The sequence below is a fragment of the Gadus morhua genome, chromosome 11, assembly GCF_902167405.1.
Source record: "Gadus morhua chromosome 11, gadMor3.0, whole genome shotgun sequence".
Taxonomy (NCBI): Eukaryota; Metazoa; Chordata; class Actinopteri; order Gadiformes; family Gadidae; genus Gadus; species Gadus morhua.
The window spans coordinates 16544054-16562342 of NC_044058.1; the positions used below are offsets into that span (position 1 = coordinate 16544054).

The 18289-nt window shown below is 43.4% G+C and overlaps 1 protein-coding gene across 1 annotated transcript in view; it reads left to right on the forward strand.

Annotated features, from left to right (window-relative positions):
* LOC115554623 (myelin basic protein) overlaps nt 1–18289 on the forward strand; it is a 47950-nt gene that overhangs the window by 11112 nt on the left and 18549 nt on the right. The window contains 1 exon segment of the mRNA XM_030371413.1: nt 10302–10390. The gene's annotated coding sequence lies outside the window, so the exon portion shown is untranslated.

The following is an 18289-nucleotide window of genomic DNA, read 5'->3' on the forward strand; positions in this document are numbered from 1 at the left end:
GAAAAGATTGTACAGTCCAACACTGATGTCATGTCCCCCGCATACCTAACATTGAGCAAGTCAGTTTTTTCTTGAGTGTACGTGTATGTGGGTGCTTGGATAAGAGTTTTGTCATGAGAATAGGTCATGTGTTGCCGCGTTTTCCTTTAACCTTATCATTGTGCCCACTGGCCTTTATCAGAATGTCACAGAACTTTGGACCTTGCTCAACATGTTTTTTTGTCACATCCCATCAAACTATTAACGACTAATATTTGCATGGGAATGCTTCCTATCGTGTACATGGCATGTTAGCACTTGCTTTGCATGCATGAATATTTATGAATTCTAAAGTGCAATATTGACGTAGGTGTGATATTGTTGTATATTCCATGGTTGTAGGTTTTATTGCAACAATAAAAAGGCTCAGCACCCTGATCTTTTTTTTTTCTCAAAAAGGCTGTACAGTGTGCCTCACATTTCATAGCAAGCAAAATGGGTTGGTGCAATCGGAATATCACCCCTTGTGGACCGGAATGTGGAACAAAGTTTCTTTGTCTCAAAGTGATCATGTTCAGTTCAAATAATTTGACTGTAAAACAGTGTACAATTCAAGAGTCATTATAGTAATTGAGTTTATTCCAGTTATGACAGTTACTGGAACATCTGGCACTTAAGGATTAAATATATTCGATGTATGCCAAAGTTTGAATAATTAGATCAAAATGTTTTTCTGAAGGCCGCTTCCAACAGAAGATTTTGTTGAATGGCAATTAGTGTTTTTGTTTTTTCAGCCACCCACATCATGTGTAATAGCTCAAGCTTATTTTTATGGACTCATTTCTAGCACTTTTTTGCCATAGGCGGCAGTATTCTCACATCCTTCAACAAAATTGTATTAGCATATGCCATGTGCTGAATAATTTAGCATGATGGATTCTATAGTAATATTTGAGTTTTGGATTGTCTGAGGGAACAATATACTGAGAGTTGCGTCGCAGTAGGAAGGAGGGAGAAGCACAAAATGCTGATCCAGTTGATCCACGGATATTTAAGATATGGTCATTTCTGAGATTCCTGCATTGCTTCAGTGTGAAGGGCGCAGAACCCAAATGAAAAAGGTAGAACAGATGGCTCGGTTTGAAAATAATCTTTTGTACGTTTTTTTATACTTGAAACTGAATCAATGGCAAGATACTAAGGCAATTGTTGTGGCATGATTCATGAAGAGATGCATACCTCTCTTATGTGCTTTCCAATTGTGTAAAGTCATTGTCGCAGTAGAATGAAACAGCAAAGTTTGGAGCAAAATAAAGGAAACACTAGATGGAAAACTACAGCCAAGTGAGCTTTCAGGAAAGTAGCCAGAGTGCCAAATGCACATGATGGCTGAACTGGAGGCTTACAATGAAATGCCTAAAAGCTCAGGAATTGAAAAGGATTGGTTTGCTTCAATGCAAATCTACATCATAATGCCTAACATATAATATAAGTTTCAGGGAAAGTCAGGTACAACAAAATCAAACATTGTATATGAAAACACAACCTGGTAGGCAGGGGAATAAATTAATTGTGTGTGTGTGTGTGTGTGTGTGTGTGTGTGTGTGTGTGTGTGTGTGTGTGTGTGTGTGTGTGTGTGTGTGTGTGTGTGTGTGTGTGTGTGTGTGTGTGTGTAAAACATAGGTGGCGTATTAGTGTGTAGAATTAATTGAGTGTGTGTGCTTACCAAAAATATTGATTTAAGAACAATGCATAAAACAAAACAGAACAATTCCTGCAGGATGAAAAAAAAGTGTGGTACCAGCTGGAGACGTTAGGAAAAATGTAGGCATTTTAACAATGTTTTGTAACAGCAGAGCGTTGTCTACTCCGAAATCTACTTTTGATAAAGAGCTTGCAAAAGGAAGCTCTTTATCCTTAATGACCAAGCATCTATCTTTCAGAATCTCTTTATTTGATATTTTAGTCACAATATGTCTTTCGTCAATTGCCAGCATTTACTCTGTTCACTCCGAAGACCAATTTGTATGAATTAAAACTATTTAGATTTTTTAAAAAGTACATTAAGTGCACTGACTGAACACATTTTTATGTATTCCTTTCTTAATATGAAAGGTTTGTACTCCATGATTTATATAATAATAATATTTTATCGCCCTTTTGGCAGGAGGCCCATCATTCCTGTTTAATTATAATTACCTGGCCAAAATTGACAGAGTGAGTTATTCAAAATAAGCAGCAGAATTCCCTGTTTAAGTCAAGGGCTCAATTGGACCTTGATGACATACAAGAAAACAGTAGTTTGTTCATTGATTACTCCCTAAATTCACTTATTCTAGGCATGGTTTTTGGAATCCTACAATGTAGGTTAAAAATATACCAAAGGCAAGACGAATAATGAACTTACTGTGGTTTATTCATTCCAAATGGATTTCCATTTAATGTAATTATGTTTTTCACAGAATTAGTAACTTATTGTTCCCCCTGCATATGCAATCAGTAGCATAGCACAGCTCATTAGACACTGCTGTCATAGCGATAAAGCCAACACTCTGACTCATTTCTTTGGTTGGTTTGTTAGTGGATTTCTTAATTCTCTTCAGACTATACCTTTATGTAAGAGCCGCCTGGAATTAGTTGGAAATTAATAATTTTGTCCTAAAAAACATAACAATAATAAAACGTCCAATTTTTTACCACAACCCTATCATCATATGTCTTATTCACCAAGCAAGACCAAGTGACCACTCAAATAATTTGAATTTTCTCTGCTGCAATAGAAGGGTAGGGATCCCAGTGTATATGTCCAACCAGGGCAGAGCAGAACGCTGGTCAGTCAAGCATTGTAATAGTTGTTGATACGGTCAGTGGCCCAATGTGGGCCTGGCAGACTTCTGGAGAAGCAGCTCTGCTCCTGGAAATCAAAACCATATTCCATTGTATCTTCTTCCTTATGCCAAGAGCTGTATCTTTAATCACCATGGAATTTACACTTGCTTTTGAAGGGGGAATAAAGTGCAGGGGTTTCAGTTGTTTCATAACATAATTTGGTAATCGTAGCTATCTTTGTGGTGTATCTGTCATACAATAGTATGTTGTTATTTAGCTTCCCAGTATGCTAGTCATTGATTCGTATTGATCCTGGTTATTATGTGCTTCATTTTGGAGAATTGAAATCTATTCCTGATAGAGGAATAGATTGGATAGATCCCCAATCCAATTCACAGTTGACAGTGAGAAGTTTGTTTGTGACTACTTAACATTTCTTTGCAACAAGGCTCTACGCTATCGTCGCCGGGCCACATATGCGGGCTGACAGCGCTGCAGACAGCCCTATGGCATGAAAGTAGGAAAACAGGGCATCATAAGGAAGGAGGCATTTTGAATTATCTGAAGTTCAGTGTCCATTCATTGCTATGTGACCATACTATCATTGTACATGACCTATTCTGTGCAGCTACTGACATCAGAAAACATTGCGCGATTGAGCCCTTGAGAGATCAAAGAATATCCAAACCCTTTGATGAAATGACGTCAGCACACAAAGTGTGTACACACATTTGCACACAATCCAAGCTCAAGTGTTGCCTCGAAAATCTACCTTTGTTAAAGATTATAACTAATTTTTTTTTTCACTGAACAATCCTGTTTTGCAGCTAACAATAGCCAATTTTATGACGGAAGAAGTCTGTGGCCTCTTCCTCCCCGTTACTACAACTTGACAGAAACCGCTGACTCTAATGGGGGGTGGTAATTGTATGCCACAGAGACGCTTCTGAGATTGGTTTCTTATTTTCATCCATAAATTGCCGCCCAACCCATTGTTCCTGTGCGCGGAGTCTGGGCAGGGGATAGGTTTTAAACAGGGGCAGTAATGCCATTTAATGACATCAGGTAATTAACCTCAGCCCCTTTTCCTAAGTTCCTTTTGTCACTGCTTTGATAAAATGCAGCAGCTACAAAATTGGTCTAAGCTGTGATAATTCAGGCTTGGCTGGAATCACATTTTGGGGGGAGAGTGGGTAAGGAAGAGGAGGGGAAAGAGAAAGGGAGGATGGATGAAGGGAGAATACGCAATAAAGCTTCAGAACGAACAACAGGCCTCTCAAAGGCCTGGAAAAAGGGTGTTTCTGTGTGTGGGGCGTGGGGGTGGGGGGGTAGATGATAGAGGACAGAGTCACCACAGCCAAAGGACAGCAGAGGCGGGGGTACACGGATGGTCCCAGAAGCACTCTCACACTGTCGGAGCAGTGTAATTTGTGTAGGATGGGCCATTTTGGCCTAGCCTGTTGCTAACCGACTGCCTGTCCAGTCCCTTTAATGGGCTTTGGGTATTGTGTTAGCCGGCTGCAGGGGAGGGACAGGGCCGACCAGACCTGTAGGGAGGCGGACAGCCCAGGCACACACCACTGATTGTTTCCTGAGCCTGTGAGGCACACTCTTAAGAGTGGGGAGCAGGGCAAAGAAAAGTGGACTCATTTGAGAAGCGTGAAGGTGCCACTGGTTTTCGGGAAACGATATGTAGCACTACATTTTTTACATGGATAGCTTTGGTTAATCCTACTTTGTCCTGGCTCTGTGAGGGGTTGTGAAACGATTGCAGCGTGACATGAGTCATTGGGATGCCAAGCTGTCTCAACGCATATCATGAAAAGTCCTGATGTCGTGGAGGTCGTTATTGCAAATTACTCAAGCCAAAATAGTGCACAATGAAGTTCCCCGGCACACGTACGTTTTAACTTGGCTCGAATCAATCACTAGCTTTTCACTCACCATTGTTGTTACATTTCTAGGAGCGAAAGGACAGAAAACCGGACACTTAGTTGAAATAATACAATTGTTTACCTGTCCGTGGGCAGCAAAGAGCATATATATCGGCAAGCCAGGCAGGGATAAAGTGGAGGGGGCAATGGCTGATTGCTGGATATGCAGGGCTTCAACGGGGGGCCGGGTAGTCAGACAAGCCAGCGTTCGTTTAACGGGCTGACCGTCAGACTTAATACAGGGAAAATGGCGTCTCGCACGAACGCCGGAACAGCAGAATAACCTATCACAATAATTACTCCATAGAGTCAAATAGTGACCGGTGAAGTCTAAACAACGATATAGCGGTGTGTGTGACAGAAAAACCCGGGGTGTATCTAATGCATGCTGATGAAGTAGATTGCCAGCAGGTGCGTTGACAGAAGGAGATGAATGGATGACGTAAACTAAGAAGGACGACAGCAAAGCTGACCGCCGCTAGGAGAAAGACGTGGACGGCAACGTCACAATTTTCTTGTCGTGTGTTGCGTAAATCAAACTATGGTTACATACAATACGTGCATTTCCAACAATATTGTGTGCGATTAGAATCCATGGTCAAGTACTTAGAAATAAATGATTAAGTAGATTGCCGTTGCGGTGCAATGGCGCATTCAAGTATTCAGATCTCTCGTTGGATCATGAAGCGTTAGCTATCTCGTAATAATTATTTTCTATATCCCTGGATAAACCGCCGCTTACGTCAGCAACAATAGTAGTGTGACATGTAGTGATTTATGTTCACCACTCTAAGATAGGGTGGACCATTCTTTGAGAAGAACATAATGGTATCTGTGGCGGTCGTAAATCTGTAATAATCTCTGACAAATATTTTATCCGGCCTGAATTAAAGGATTGAATAGTCTACCTGTCTGCCTACCTACCTACCTTGCTACCTGTCTGTCTGTCTACCTACATACCTGTCTATCTGTCTGTCTGCCTTCCTACCTGGCTACCTGTGGCCACTCATTGCGCATGACTAGATTCTTCCACAGGGCTAGGCAGACTTATTGCAACAGCTATTGAGCTAGTCACATGTTTTGTGGGAGTGGCTTTGGAAGGAGGCCTGAAGGGAGTGTGCAATATTTTTGGATGGATCATACTTTCAATATCTAGCTCACTGTGATTTCTCTAAATTGCTACCCAAGCTTTAAACTTTGGGCTAACTTTTCTCTACTCTTCTCAATTCCCCCGTCCTCTCCCTTACCAAAATTTTTTCCTGGCATCTCCCTTCTCGTCATCACTCTTTTTTCATGCCTTTGGCCTAACGGCTCTCTGAAAGAAGTACAGACCATTTGTAACAGTTACTAGGTTTGGTTCGTTTTGCTTTGTTCTATAAGGAATCACTCATGTCATAGATTTGACCATTTATTACTTTAAATGGTCCCACACTTTAATTTGGTGGTATGGTTCCACTCATTTCTGGTGCTCCCTCTTTTAGGATTTAAAGCATGACATACCTGTACAGAAAGTCAGACACAGAATACCACCAGCATATCGACATTTGACCACAGGGAGCACTATACAATCCCCCAAAGGGTATATTATCTATCTCAAGCCATTGTGTAGTTTAAATGCAATACAGAGCAGAACCAAAGCAAAAATGAAATTCAGCTCGGCACACTTAACTTTGCAGAGTGTGTTTGTGTGTGTGTGTAAGATGGAAGGTCTTAAATTGCCGGCCTATCAGTGTGTTTGTTGGACCACGTTAGCTGTCCGATGAGTAAAATGACTAGAGTTATCCTGACAAGAACTAGCTATGATGATCTTATGCCTCAAAAATAAAATATAAAACATGTTGTAAAAAATTGTGAGAGTAGCAAATAGTGAACCCAATATCGTGACTAGAAGTGAATCGCTGGTGAATATTTATACCCCCGTTTCTACACAGCTTTTTTAATGAATACGCCTCATCGCTTTATATTATGCATATTCCTTATCGTCCGTGGGTTTTCAATTCTCCTTTGTGTTAGCTTTTCGATATTCTGAGTCTGAGTCTATCTACTTTATCACCCCTAACCAAAGTCGATTGCATTTGGTTAAGATAATAAAAGGGATGGCAAGGGAGCCAGTTGCTATGGTTATAGCCAAACAGGGACGGTGGGGCTGTTGGGGTTGTGATGCTCCTCCACCTTATTACTTTAGAAGGAGGTGATATCACGTTAGCCAGACTCTCAATGTCACACAAAGATGCTCTATTTTACTCAAATGTGTGTTTTTCAAAGCCCGCTGACTAACAGGGACTCCATGGAACAGTGCAATTTATTCATTACATTCTAAAAATATGTATAAAGTTTATGCTTGAAGTTAAATGTAGGTTTTAAAAGTGGTAGCTTCGACTCTTTACTTGTCGCTAACTTGTGAGTTAGGCAGACATGTGTTAATGTGAAATGATTTGTGTGGAGCTGCAAATGTCTCCCTAGAACACAGTAGTCTCCAGAGGAGGGAGCTTCAGGCTTAGGAAACCAGCAGCAGGCGCACAGAATCCGCATTGTACCACTGATATACTGCAATGTGTGTGTGCGTGTGAGTGTGTGTGCGTGCGTGCGTGCACGCGTGCGGCACGTTTAGTCGCGCGTCTGTCACTCTTTGGTAGCTTCAGAGTAACAACTTAATTATTACTTAATTACTTGTTTATGACAAAATAGCTAAAGGCAGCTCAGCATTTTCCTGGTTATTGCACAACCACTATTTTTAGTTGATTATCGTAATGAAGGGAATCAAGTATTTTAAATGGGATTTCTGAACCAATTTGTAATTCACCTCAAATATTTTTTATTTGCTTTCTCGTGCATCTTGGATGTGACATCTTGAACAGAAATAACCTTTTGGAATGTTGAAATACAACTGATGGGAAGACGTTGACTTCCACTGGCGAGGTCAGTACTTCTTGCCTCATTCTATATTAACCCCCATAGAGACCCATGTGCATTGCATCCATCTACCATTGCCCAAGGGTAGTCACATTTACCCCCATCCCTTCAGCCATATACCAGAAACGGGGGATGCATGTCACCCTCGTATATTCTAGAGGAATAAGAGACCATTTGAGAGTGCTATCACAAGTAGCACTCTTTCCAGAAAGGCGAGATTAAGCCTGAACAGATCATGCCTGATGGAGAATGCATGAATATGTATTCTCTAAGGTCTATCACAAGGGCAGGGTAGCTGTCTCCAAGGCAGAGAGGAGTTCGGTTTACTCTGAACCTGCCCACAGCCTCCAATCAGTCAAGCCACGAAAGATGTATGAATCAAAGCCCTCGCTTGACCCTTCATCAGAAGCCAAACGGGGAGAGAAGAGGAAGGGATTCAGGGAGACTGAGCCAACAGGACTTAGAGACCTCCAGGTGGAACAGTGCTAGTATCATTATTATTATTTTTATTATTATTATTATTATGAATCCATTCAGGAGCCGCTTTCATCCAGAGTGACTTACAGAATACAGACAGGGCAGAGGGGAAAGGGTTGGGTTAAGCACATCTTGCCTACAGATAGATTAAAGGGTTAACCAAAGTCAGATTCCTTGTTTGTTATTCAAACCTGGCCAATAAAGCTGAATCTGAATCTGAATCTGAATCTGACTCTGGGGATTCTGCGCACAAGGATCACACTCAGAACTTTTCAGGTGGAAGGTTCCAGCAGAACAGATTAAAGTAGTTTAAAGTTTATTGTGATTCTTTTGAGAGCTAATGGAAATAGGATGTGGACGTAAGCATTTCAGGGGCCCTGTGCTTTGAAGAAGCACTTGGAGGGCTGAAATAGCCTGAAGTGAATCATAGTCAGTTGAATGTTCTTCTGGTGATCTAACGGTAGCTTTAATGCATTTATTACCGCAGGAGAGCATAAAAGACACTCAAGGTCATTACATCAACTCCGCAGACCAAACTTGTTAAACATACATATTTCTAAAGTGTTTATAAAAAAAAAAAAAAAAAGAGGTGGTTTCTCGAGGCTCTAGAGAACCACGGTTCCAATAACATCATTTGATGGCGACAGTCATAATGGGATTGTTAGTGGAATTGCTGGGAAAAAGATTGATGATGGTCTTTAAACTAAGAGTTAAGAGGCAATGCTATGATCCTAGATAAAAGCTTTTGTCAGTGGGATCCTTGGTTTCAAATGGTAAGTGTAAGCCTAGGGCTGCATGTCAAATTGCTGTATCACAGCAACCAGCAGCTTGTAGCAAAAGTGATTTCTTATTTTGCAGCGAACATCGGTTTGAAAATGCTTGTTTCTTCCACGATAATTCAAACTGAAAGACAATCTGAGCCCATCCGTTTCCAATCAGTGTTCAGACTTGACACTCTCTATCCTTAGATAGAGCTTGTTTGGGGGTTGTTTGTTTTTCTACCAATTTCATAATGCAATTAACTCAATCAATATTCTATTTACAGCCTGAGCAGAGCTGTCAATTTTGGGTTCTGATCAGTGTTTCATTATTAATCATAAATATGGCAGTGTTAAAGAGAAAAACAAATGATCCTAAATTAAGGCCTGTCTCAGTAGATCTTTAAAGACTTCAGTTTCTCTGAAATTGACTGGAACCTGTTCAAGATTCAATGCACAGCAAATGACTAATTTCCAGAAAAGGAAAAACAGGGGAAATCAGGGAAGGGCAAATGGTTACATTATTGTCAGGGAACTATTTGAAGGTATCAAGCTGAATGCCAATTTGGACGGAAATTAGCATTCAGATCTGTGTTGCATTCTGTGTGGGAGACACCCACTTGTCGCCTCAATTGTCGGAGAGGTGAAATTAATCCGCAGTTCAGCCCAATGCCTTTTAATTCTGGTCTTCACCAACTTTTCCTGAATCCTGTTTCTAACTACGACAGCGCATTAGTAAAAATGGCAGACTTTTTTTTTTTTTTTGGAAATTGATTATTGATTGTATTCCGAAACATTGGCACCGTACACATTAACATAGTGCATTGGAAAAAATCGTACCTGCTTGTAATACCCGTCTCTTGAAAGTCCTGTCCTGCTGAGCTAACTTTAACCACCCACACACACACACACCACACACACACACACACACACACACACACCACACAACACACACACACACACACACACCACACACACACACACCACAATCCCCAGCAGCTCATATCCTGGAAGCAATCTTTGTCACGGCAGCATAGATCTGGAAATAGGCTTTTTGAGGCAATTTTCTATCCACACATTAAAGTGAGGGCTTGTCGTGTGTGTCTCTGTGTGTGTGTGTGTCTTTGTGCGTGCCACTAGGCACAGGTCTAACGAGTCATGAATACGGAATAACAGAACCAGGAAATACGTTGTGAATGGCAATAAAGAGTGAGACTGAGATGTATGAACAAGCATCTGAAAAAAGCGATGGAAGTTCTTTAAGCTGAATTAAAGGGCTCTGCTCTCTCTTTGTCTCCCCACCCACATCTACCCTTTTTTCAACTTCCGACGCTTCCTTTGCTCTGTTGCCATGACACCTCATGACAACCTTAATCAGATTGTCTGTTTTTTCTGCGTGTGTTCCTTCAAGGCTCCGTCGCCCCAGCCCGAAGCCACCAGAAGGAGGGGCAGCTGAAGAACCAGCAACCGTGGAAACGGACTCGCAAGACGAAGTGTTTGGTGAGAAAGGAGTAATTCAAAGTGTGCACATTTCGGAGCGTTAATGATCAAATTAATAAATACCCTTTTTTCTTTACCTGATTGCATGGATATGACTCTAATGGTTAATGTCTACCTGTGCCAACACTGATTCAACCTAGCTCTGCTGTACCGCCCGTTGCCTTGCCATCGCCTCAACAAAGTGAAAGGTAAAACCTAGCGCAGGTTTTACCCTAAAGCTACAGTTCCCTTCAAAGCAGGTCCCATGCAGTGACATCCCTTTCAAGGTTGAAAGCCATATAGGTATGGAGTGTGCGAGACCGATCCAGGACCCTATCCCAGCTTCACTTCCCCATTTGAACCCTTTTACATCCTCATTTCTATTACTATGAAGAGACGTCAAAATCAGGAAGCGCCTTTGTAGTACTTCCACTCGGCAGATGAGGGCACAATCGAATGCAAATGAAAGAGCTAGGAGTTGGATGCCTACGGAGAATCCACTACGCAGCCATGGTAAAGGAACTCTTAAAGAGTATGCCAAAGGCATACTCTTTAAAATGGAGATCTTTGTCATAAACCACAAGAATAACACTATGAAAGTCTTTGTGTTTTCTATGAAAGCGTTTCAACCTGTCTGGAGACAGGATTTTCAAAAGTATACATGTTTTTAGTCTATGCATGTAATTGTGTATCGTTTGAAGCGTGTCTATTTGCTAGTTCAATGGTACCCTTTTGTTTAATTAAGAAAACCCTTGTTGAAAGCTCCTCAAGAATCACAAACAAGCACTCAGAGAATGCATATTACACCATTCAACTGAACTGTTGAATATGCATTCCTTGAGATGTCAATGATTGCGGTTGACATACCTACCGCATCAAGGGAAGCTAGTACAGTGGGCTAGAGTGAGGCAAAACAACCTCCAGCAGAACCATGTGTCTTCATTAGTGTTTTCGAGGGAGACAACATCATGGATATGAACCCCCCGCTACTTCTACAGTAAACCCAGGGGACTACTTACCAACATGAGTTGACATTCCAAACCGCATGGCTGAAGTGTTATGACTCGTATTGGCTCCTGGAAGTTGATTGATTCAGACTTAGGCAGAACCAAAAGCTCTCATTGGCTAAATCTTCTAAAGACTCTTGGTGCAAACCTCCTTGAAGCTAGCTCGTTTAATAGCTCTGCCTCATGTCCTTAGCGAGGAGCAAAAATATGGATGTTTAGCTCCATTATATGATTATATAAATGGTAACCACTTGGAGATAAAGTGGCCCTGACTCCTGAGATTTTTCTAAGTGCCCACTTTATGCAAATTAAGGGTGGCTATAACGAGGTTTCAGAACATAAAAAAATAAAATATTATGGTGTTCAAGCGAATGTCACGGGGACGGTTAATGTTCAGAAAAAAAACACATCATCAACACGACGCCCAAAGTTTGAGTAGCCCCACGCCGCGTGAACACACTGCGCTTAATGTTTAACTCGCCTGTTTGCTTCAAGAGCGCTGCTTTCTCTGTGAGTGTGTAAAAAATACTGCTGTCTTATCAGTTTGTCATCCAAGATAAAGGGGAACGTCGGATTCGGAGCCGATTGCAATCTGTGCGACCAGGCTGCAATCATTCGCCGCCATTGGATTAACCCTACCAATGTGTAAGGGGAAAACAAAGAGGACTCTTCGTGTCCTGAGTGGTTTACGAGCGCCCGGTTAGTGGTGCTTTGCCGAGGCCCCGCTCTGTTTGAGTTGTCATCAGCGCAGTACCGTGACTCAGCCAGGTCACTCCAAGTGACGCTGGACGTCTCCTGCTGCACTTCCTGTTTGCACTACTTTCCCCAGAGGAAGGGCAAACAGTGTGGCCGTGGCCGTTAAAAGCCCATTACGGCTCCATTACCCAGGCCTCCACTCTCAGCACAATAAGCCCTCCTCCCCCCCACCAGCCCCTATACCCGGCCCGCCCGCGAGCCTGCATGCTCGTACCACCTTGGCCCCGGGGGGGGGGGTCATGGCTGACGAGTGGGAGACAAAACCAGCCCAAGCGCACACAGACGTAGTGCGTTGGAAGGATACACTGGATTTTTGTTTTTCATTTAGTTTTCAGGGAATGTGTTCTTTTGTAGCTTTTTTTTTAAGGCTTAGTGGAGCCAAACAAGAGAAATGGGAAAGCAGGGAGAACAGAGTGGTGAGCGAGAGAGAGAGAGTGAGCCCCCCCCAACACCCCCACTATCGTGCGCCTGGACGGCTTTTCTCTCATCCACGTTGGCACAAAACAAAGACGGATAAGATGAGCTTTTCTGCAGCTTCCGCCCATCACTCGGCTAGAGATGTGCTTTCTCCCTAATGAGTTGGGTTGCTGTTGTAGTCGTTGTTTTTAAAAAAGACCCCCCCCTCCCTGCCCCTATCGCTCCCCAACCCACCTGAGCCCAGAAAGAGTCTTTTAGTGAATTGATGAATCGTAACAGGTCACCAAAGCTCTATTATGGTAGGTCACTCCATTCTTATGCAAAACATTGGTTATGTAGCGTGCTACTACTCTGCCCCATTTGTAGTCTGGCGTCAGCAGCCTCACCTTAGATTATTCTTCCGGTCGCCCTCTGTCTTTTAAATAGGCATGTGTCATTCTGCATTATAGTCTCTATCACTCCATAGGCCCACGAGTGTAGCTCACAAACCGGCCTATTCTCCAATGAATGGGAAGAACCAGATAATAATAATTATGTTCCTTACTTGGGTCTAAAGAGGCTAGGTTTTTCTAATTGCATTTTGGGGATCTCCTGGCTACTCATTTTGTTTGTAGTGGTTGGAGAGAGAGAGAGAGATAGGGCTTTAGGAAGAGGTATAGGGCGAGAGAGAGGGCTAGGTTTCGAGAGGACTGGATAGGGCGGGAGAGAGAGAGATGGGGCTGGAGAGAGAGGGAGATAGGGCTGGAGAGAGAGAGAGATAAGGCGAGAGAAAGAGAGATAGGGCTGGAGAGAAAGAGATAGGGCTAGAGAGAGACGGAAAAGGCTAGAGAGAAGGATAAGGCTAGAGAGAGAGAGATAAGGCTAGAGAGAGGGAGATAAGGCTAGAGAGAGAGATAGGGCTGGAGGGAGAGCTAGGGCTGGAGAGAGAGAGAAGGCTGGAGAGAGAGACAAGGCTGGAGAGAGAGAGACAAGGATGGAGAGAGAGAGACAAGGCTGGAGAGAGAGAGATAGGGGTGGAGAGAGATAAGGCTGAAGAAAGAGAGAGAGAGAGAGATAGGGCTGGAGAGAGAGAGAGAGGGCTGGAGAGAGAGAGAGAGATAGGGCTGTAGAGAGAGAGAGCCAGTGCTAGAGAGAGAGAGAGAGACGGGGCTGGAGAGAGCTGAGAGAGCTGTCTGCTCATTACAAATTTTATTGTGAGGCCTGAAGGCTCAAAGGTCAGATTGCAGAATCAAAGCAGAGGGATCTTTATGAATCCAATTTCCCCCTACGTATCCCTTCATTTCATAATTGATAATTAAAAGGAACTCCTATATAATTCGTACCAGAAGACCTCTCCATCTCCAGGCAAAGTTAGAGTCGCGCTGTATGGATGTGTAGGGCTGGGTTTCCTAGGCTCGCAAAAAGGCATATATGTAGTTTGGATGACTGAAGGTATGCTGTGTTTCTGTTTTTTGTTTTTCACCAATTGCTGCAACTGCTTCGTACAGGTTGAATGAATCTATCCTGGCGTTGAGGTGGCTCCCTCCGTTGGTTAATGTGATGGAGTGACTGGTTGTCATGACAACCCCACCACAGGCCTGGTGATCCTGACACACAGGCTCATCGGTTTAGAAACCGCTAACATTGATCAACACAAATTTAATGTGAGAGTAGCTTCAGTCAACTGGTTTTGGCATTGCTATATTTGTGTTTTGCACATAACAGCACAATAAGTGTGAGATGTCACATTGATTTGCGCAGTCGGTGTCCATGCGCGCGCGCGTGTGTGTATGTGCGCGCACGTGCGTTAAAGTGCATGTCTTAACGATGCATGTCGAGTGTATGAGGCTCAGTGAGAGAACAGTATGTTTGGCAGCCATGTACAAGTGTGTTGGCCCAGTCATTTGTCTCTGTGGCTGAGGCTAACACTCGCTGGTACTGCCTCCGGCCTCTGGCCACTAGCTCTTCTCTCCCGTCTTGAAAGATCTGATTGTTAGCGGCAACGTCTCTCAGTGCCCTAGCGTTCACTGGTTTGACCTCATTGTTTCGATTTCTCGCCTCTTTCACTCCTTTCCACCCTCGTTCTCTTCTACATCTGTCCTCTCTTGCCCTCTGTAAGTCCGTCTTGCTTTTTATTTTTTTCAATCACTGACAGACACTGGGCACAAGAACATTTAACTCATAAATAAACGTATATCGCAGGCCCTGCCCCCAAAAAAAAGCCTGGTCCAACTATGTTTGTGTATATCATTTTGTAAAGCCTTGAAATAGATAGCAATGACGTCATCTCGTCTTGACCATCTGGCAAGTCCATGTCTGTGTAATAGCCTGTGTGTTTGTTTGTGTGCGTGAGTGCGTGTGTGTGTGTGTACATGGGATTTAATTGAGTGTGCGGTGCTTGTGTGTGTGTGTGTGTGTGTGTGTGTGTGTGTGTGTGTGTGTGTGTGTGTGTGTGTGTGTGTGTGTGTGTGTGTGTGTGTGTGTGTATGCAAGCATGTGTGGGTGTACATGTACATGGCTGCCAAACATACTATTCTCCTACTGAGCCTTCTACACTCGACATGCATCGTGTGTGCATACGTCTGTTTGTGTGTGTGTGTGCGTGTGCGTGTGCGTGTGTGTGTATGCGTATGTGTGTAAATGTGCGTGCGTCTGTGAGATTTGCTCTAAAATATTTGTTTGTTGTTGTGCCCTGGGGAAGCATTAGGGTTGTTATTGAACTGTGCGGCAGAACAAGTCCTTTATCCTCCGTGTCAACGGTGCAGATATCTTAGAATCAGTCAAGGGGGAATTGTAATAGTGTTGTCACCCGGCAGTGCTTCACACTCGGCCTAAACTCCCAGGATGTGCGGTTCATTCACCAGCGGTGACACCAGGGACTCTGGACTAATCCTTAAAATCGCAGCGTTGGAAGAGAGGAGTCCTGCTTGCACACAATTTACGACAACGTTATTCGTGCCCTCTGGCTCTGAGTGTGTGTGTGTGTGTGTGTGTGTGTGTGTGTGTGTGTGTGTGTGTGTGTGTGTGTGTGTGTGTGTGTGTGTGTGGGTACACACTGTGTGTTTCCTTGTGTTTGTTTTAGTGTGTGTGTTTGAGCATCCCTGGCTGAGAAAAGGTCCCTGAGGACAAGAGCGATGACACCACCGCCATCCTCAAAGAGGAGCTCATTCCCTCCCTGCCCCGGCTCGCTCATCACCCCGCAGACCCGCAAACCCGGCATTACTCACCACCTAAAGTCACGGCGCCCACTGATATTAATACAATGAAGGAAGTGGAGTAATGAAAGTCTTGTTTGCACTTTATACCTCTCACCTATTGATTGGATAAGCTACAGCTGTTGGATGAAATGTGAGAAAAGACAAAGCGTGGCTCAGAGAGTAAAAGAGAAATGCTTGGGACGTAGCATAAAGCTGCATTGTGCCCTGGCTTGACAACGACCATTGTGGTGGACAGAAGTTACTCCGCGATCCTCTTTGAGTTTTCCATTGTCCCGACAGCGCTGCAGTGGGATTGATGGGCCGAGCGATGTAGGCAGCTCGCAATCTGCCTGCGTTTGGGATCTGATATGGAAAGTTTCACAGATCAGAAAAGATAGCCGTCAACATATAGGGTTGTTAAAGTGCCCTCTTTAATGGCCATTGGTATTCAACTTAGAGACAGAGGTTTTCCAAGATCAAGTAATGCAATCCAATCTAGTCATAGATTTTAGTTTTTTGCATATTCTTTTGCAAGCAACCAGTTGCAAACATATGATCCTAGGCTTCTTCATTCTTGATATTATACCCTGAATGATGAGTGAAATGCATGTTGTAACCCAGACATTCCACATTTATCTGAATTTATTTTTAAAGAGTAGAAACAGTCTAACAATAGAGGGGATGAAAGTGTGTGTCTTAAATAGCCTCTTTAGAATCTTTCGTTTTCCAAAGACCTGCCAGTTTTAGACCCTAGTCCTAGGGGGTCTAGCAGCCCACTAATTGATCTGTCTTGGACAGAATTTGACAGAATTCTGCATCTCAGAGGATAAATGCCTCCACCATTGGGATATGACTCAGGATTTTGGGGTGCGTTGCACCCCAAGGCTCAACAAGCAGTTCCAGCAGTTATCTATTTATTAATTTGATCACGTCCAAAACATTGATTGACATATTCATCATGATTAGAATAGTTGGGTTTATGAAAAACAGCCATGCTTCAGCTGTCACGGTTGTCTGCTTTTTACTTATCTGCACTCTGCATAACTTGAATTAGTCCAAACGTTGTTAATTTTGTTGCTTTTTCCGGTTTACTCAAACTGCGGAACCTACTCTCTCTTGGCCCTAACTGATTTGTGCTTGAATGCTAAAAGTACAATTGTGTCAAAAATAATTTGGAACTTTATCAAGTTCAGAACTTTTACCCTTTTAGTGTTGACATTTTTTCATCCGTTAATCCTGTTTCATCATCGGGCATGGGACACACCTTGCTTGACGTGAGGAAGAGAAAGTGCATGGTGACAGGTTGTACACTGGCTTGTGGCAGGAGACCAGGGGGTAAAACCAAAAATATGAAATCAAGCAGCAATCCTAGTCCCACATGTGCTGCAGATGTTCATCTCCCCACCAGTGAAACTGTCTCCACAGGGAAAAACGCCTCGCCTGAATGCCCTGATGCGGTCGTCAGAGACAGAGGGGCGCTTTTTCCCCCCCGATGTCCAGTGGGTGTTGGTGGATACATAATGAATTCTGCCGGGTTCCGCGTGGGAGGATCTGATCAGCGGCCACATACTTGCAGTTCTTCATCTTCTTCTTCTTCTTGTTTGTCCCAAACAAATACTTCCCATTCCCATGAGTCCCCACCACTGTCATTGTTCTCGGAAGCTGGTGCTCAGAACCACACATACTGGAGCCGGGGGGGGGGAGGGGGGGGGTAGACATGTGCAGAGAACACAGAGGGTTTGCCAAGCACTTGTTTTCTCTTCTTCCCCCTTGTAGCTGCCAGGGAGTGGTGGAGCAAAGCAGCTGCAGAGGCCAGTGGTGGTGGAGTGCCGACATTTTGTTCTGTTTTTCGCTCTGATCAGAGCAAGATAAATATTCACTCTAAATCTGCACTACAGGGAGCGTCGTTGACCTGCTCTCACGGGCTGTCAATGTGAATTAGATCTGATCTGCAATGGCAGAATTCGACATTTCCCATGGCCTGAGACAGTTTTAGTTGAGTTTTCATAGCAGTATTATCCAACATCAATAAATGTCAGAGACCTTGAAAAGAGTGTTTATGGCACACAGCAATGTGGTTGATGCAAGGGTTGCATGTGCCGACCTTGCTGTCCTTATAGGTCTCCAAGCCAAGGATGAATGGTTAGTACTTCATTGTGTATCATCTGCAGTAGCTACCTATCACTGCTATACACGGGGAATGGGTTAGCCTAGCGATTGTTAGTACTTGCACTTTGTTCTATGAACACCTTTAATGTACCAACAGCGATTTATTGTTTCACCTACTTACTTTAAGTCGCTTTGGAAAAAAAGCGTCTGCTTAATGCACTAAATGTAAATCTCAGTGTTTGGGAGAGGCCATTGTAAGCACGGGGAAGTATCCGAACACTATAACACAGTGCAATATTACATGATGCATTCTAGATGACCCATGTATGACCCATGTAAAGGGGACAGAAAAACAAAACATGACGCTCGGTTCGATAAGCGGCCCTTTAGTTTCACTCACAGCTCTTGCCTGCATGGGGGACCTCCGCATTGAAAGCCATCCATCGTTTCAAAGT